We start from the raw sequence: 4,797 nt of genomic DNA, 5'->3' as shown, positions 1-4,797 counted from the left end.
TGTAATTACATTATCTTCATTTTCTTGCTTTCTGGCAGAATGAGATGTCTCAAAATTACCTGTACTATTCTACCAGAGATAACCAATGACATTTCAAAACAATATTCTGATGGCTAGGGCATCATTTCTCCTGGGCACTTTCAAAGCATAAAGATGAAAATGTTTACATATTTCAGAGTAATTATATTGATGTCATCAAATTAAATCAATATTATAAGATTTTACTTAATATTAATTTCAAACTCTTTTCTCCTGCTCTGAAGATCTTTTCTTCCTAACAAGATTGCTTATTTGACTTATGCTACAATATACATTAAAAATTTCAAAATTCTATTATTACTGATTATAATAAAGTCACTAAATAAATGTGAATATTTCTTTGTAGTTCTTGTCCTTATAGCCTATTAAAGAGATATGGTTAAAGTACTGTTTTAAAGTCATGTAACTATTTTTTTTCCTTGCAGTGTTATGTTACTAATTACATATCTAGTTAGGTTCACTAGTATCAGTTTACTATTGATTTTAGAGTTTTAAAAATTAATTTTAGGGCTCCCCTGGTGGTGCAGTGGTAGAGAGTCCGCCTGCCGATGCAGGGGAGGCGGGTTCGTGCCCCGGTCCGGGAAGATCCCACATGCTGTGGCGCGGCTGGGCCCGTGAGCCATGGCCGCTGAGCCTGCGCGTCCGGAGCCTGTGCTCCGCAACGGGAGAGGCCACAACAGTGAGAGGCTCATGTATCTCAAAAAAAAAAAAAAAAAATTTTATTTTATTCTTTAAAATATGTAAATTTATGTGGTTCAAAAGTGAAAACTGTATAAATGTGTCATCAGAAAAATATTGTTTCTCTCTCTCTCACATCATTTCCCTCCACCCCAATAGAAACCCATTTTTATTCATTTCATGTTTTTTTCCTTCTTTCATTCCTTCCTCCCCTTCTTCCTTGTCTCCCCGTCCCCTCCCCTCAGTTCTCCTCCCCTTCCCCTCCCCTCCTTTCCATCCTTTCTCCCCTCTCTCCCTCCTTCTGCTATTTGGCTCTTGTTCTTTTATTTTTTTTAGCTTGAAATGATATAATCTGTTTCCCAACACTTATTTACAAGTAAATCAAGGAACTAATCGTACTTTTTCCTTTCTTTTTTGCTCCTTTTTAAGTTGTGCTGTTTTTACTTTGTCAGGTGGTTTAATGTTTACATACTGTTCTTTCTCCCTTATTCTCACCTTTGTTTTAGTCTTAGATCTTCAGTTAAATATATTTAATGCTCACTACTAATTTCCTTTTACCAGTTTTTCCAAGTATGAGCTTCCTCAAAAGGAGCTCATGGGTCATATCCCCTGAATTTTTGCATGTTCAAAACTGTTTTTCTGTAGCTTTGATATGTGAAGGAAGCTTGGTTGGATATAAAAGCCTCATTTAACACTTTCTTTTCTTGTTTTATTGTAGATGTTTCTCCATTCCTGCGGGAAACGTTCCTGTCAAGAAACCTGATGCCAGCTTGATTTTCTTCCTTTGGTAAGTGACTTGGTCATTTTCCCTGGAGGTTCATAAGATTTTTTCTATAAATTATAATAATTTCTTTGGTTATGACTTGAAGTCTGTTTTCATATATGTGTTATACCTTTTTAATATATAGATTCAGTACTTTTTTTCAGGGAAGCTTTCTTAAATTATAGTTTTACATATTAGTTCTAGTTCTTGTATTTCATTTTTCTTTTTCGGGTATTTTACTTATATTTGTGTTAGATTTGATTTGCATTCTTTTCTCTCTGCTTCCGTTTTCTTGGCTTTTCTCATTCCTACTTGTGATTTCTATTTGCGATGTCCCTTATGACGTTTTTTTTGGTCATCCTATTCTCCCTTAGGCACCTAGTAATTTAATCTTTATTTCTGAGATGTTTTGTCTTTTATCTCAAATTCTTAACCGAATTAGGTCAGTTCTTATTTTCTTCTTATTGTTTATCTATTTTCTGAGATGATGTTTAATATCTCCAGTTGCTTATTTAATTATTCTTTCCAATCAGAAACATTACCCTTAGAAGTAACCATTATTCTGACCTGGATAGGTCTTATTTGTTTTGCATTCTATATAAATGGTGTAATACATTATGTATTCTTTTGTTTCTGCCTCTGTTACTCAATATTTTTTCCTCAGGATTCATTAATATTGTTGCATGTAGTAGTAGTTATCTTTCATTTCTCTAGGGCTCTATTGTATGGACACAAGATTTACTTTCATTGTAATATTGATGAAAATTTGTTGTTTCCAGCCTTTAGTTATGCATAAAGTTGTTATGAATGTTGTTTTATGTGTATTTTATAGGACATATGCACTCATTTCTATTAGGTATATACCTAGAAGAGGAATTGCTGGGTTGCAGAGTATATGCATGTTTAGTTTTGCAAAGTACCACCAAGCATTTTTCCAAAGTGGTTATATACATTGATGCTATTAGAAACAATGTAAGTGTTTTAGTTATACCACATTACTATCAAACACCCAGTATTTTCAGTCTTTTTATTTTAGCCATTCTACTGAATGGAAAGTGTTATCTCATTGTACTTTTAATTTGTAATTCTTCTTACTGATGATATTGAGCAACTTTTGTGCTTATTTTGGCCACTTTAATATTCTTTTATGGTAAAGTTCAAGTGTTTTGCCTATCATTTAATTGGCTTGTCTGTGTCTCCTTATTAATTTGTAGGAATTCTTTATATATTCTGAATATGAGTCTGTTGTTAAAGCATGTATTGCACATATCTCCTCTCATTCTGTGGTTTTCTTTTTCACTGTCTTGTGGTGTTGTTTCATAAATTCATGTTCTGTTAATGATGTCCAATTTAATTATATTTTATTTTTTATTAGTAATTTTTGTTGCATGTTTAAGAAATATTTGCCTACTCTTATGACGATATTCTCCTGTATTATTCTCCTATATTTCTTTTATAAGTTGCCTCAACTTTTATATTTAGGTTGGTGTAAGGTAGGGGGTCAAGGTTTGTTTGTTTTTTCTGTATAGTTGTCCAACTGACCCAGCCCCATGTACCTTTTCCCACTGAATTGCAGTGGAGTTTTTTCCCTCACAAATGAGATGCAGGAGACTTGTGCATCTGTTCTGAACTCTTATTTCTATTATATTGGTCTCTTTGTGTATTCTAGTAACAGTACTGTATTGTCTTAATATCTGTGGTTTTTTAGTATGTTTTGTATCTAGTGGATTAAATGCACTAGCTTTGTTCTGCTTCTTCAGTATTTCCTTGGGCATTTTAGGTCCTTTGCACTTCCATATAAATCTTAGAACCAGCTTATCAATTTCTACCCAGCTCCCCAACAAAAAAGAAAAACGATTAGTATTTTATTGGAATTGCCCTGAATTTATAAATCAATTTTCGGAGAACTGATATCTTAACAACATTGAATTTTCCAGTCAATGATTAGGGTACACCCTTCTATTTACTTAAGTCTATTAAAAAAATTCCCATTAATGCTTTGCAGTTTTCAGTGTAGACGTTTTATACATCTTTCATTAGATTATTTAGAGATATGTTATGTTTTGATGCTATGGTAAATGGTAATTCTAAATTTTATTTTCTGCTTGTTTGTCTCTCTCATATAGAAATACAACTGATTTTTGTATAGTGATCCAGGACCCTTGATAAATTTCTTAATTATCAATAGTCTGTTTGTAGGTTTATTTGAATTTTGCTCATTTTTCTCATTTATTGATTTTTCTCATTTATTTTGTTAATGTTATTAATTACATTTGCTTTCATATGTTAAATTAGTCCTTTATTTCTGGAATAACCCCCATTTGGTCAAGATGTATTATTCTTTTTACATATACCTGCATTTGATTTTCTAAAGTTGTGTTCTATGTTCACGAAATATATTGGCCTGTGGTTTTCCTTTTTTATAATGTATTTATTTACAGGTTTAGGAATCAGCATTCTGATGGCCTCATAAAATAAATTGGAATGGATTCCCTCTTTTTATTTTCTCTCTTTCTTTTAAGGGTTTGGTTATGATGGGTCTTAGGTTTTTCTTAAATATTCTAGAGAATTCACCAGTGAAGCCATCTGGCCTAAAGTTTTCTTTGTGGGAAGATTTTTGAATAAAAATATGTGTTATTACAGATTCAGTATTATTCACATTTTCTATTTCACCTTGTGCCAGTTACAGTAAATTGGGATTTCAAAGATTTTTTTCATGTCATCTAAGTTATTGACATAAAAATTTCACATTTATTGGCATGAAGTTTTTCACAGTATCTTTGTATTATCTTTTTAGTATCTGTAAGATGGTGTGATATTTCTTATTTTATGCCTGATAGTGATCACCTGTATTTTCTTCTCTTTTTCCCTTGATTAGTCTAGCTAGGGGTTATTAATTTTATTACATTTTTCTAAGAAGCAACTTTTGGTTTTGTTCACTTTCCATATTATATTTCATTGATTTTTGCTTTTACACTTATTATTTCCTTCCTTTTTTTATCCTTGTGTTTAATTTACTGGTCTTTCCCTCATTTCTTGAGTTGGAGGCTTAGATGAGTGATTTCCAATCTTTTTCTTTTTTATATGTATTTAAAACTATTAATATTCCTTGAAGCACCCTTTGTTGCATCCCATAAGTGTTGGTTTACTGTATTTTCTTTATCTTTCAGCTCAAAATATTTTTTAATTCCCAAGTGTTGCTTTTCTTTTTCTATTTAACTTTCTGTTATTGAGTACTCATTTAATCCCATTATGGTGAAAGAATATATAATGTATGATTTAAATCATTTGAAATTTGTTGAGACTTGCTATATGAG

The sequence above is a fragment of the Mesoplodon densirostris genome, chromosome 9 (assembly GCF_025265405.1).
Source record: "Mesoplodon densirostris isolate mMesDen1 chromosome 9, mMesDen1 primary haplotype, whole genome shotgun sequence".
NCBI classification, from domain to species: domain Eukaryota; kingdom Metazoa; phylum Chordata; class Mammalia; order Artiodactyla; family Ziphiidae; genus Mesoplodon; species Mesoplodon densirostris.
The sequence above is the reverse complement of the archived record's forward strand: the minus strand, read 5'-3'. Positions refer to the sequence as shown.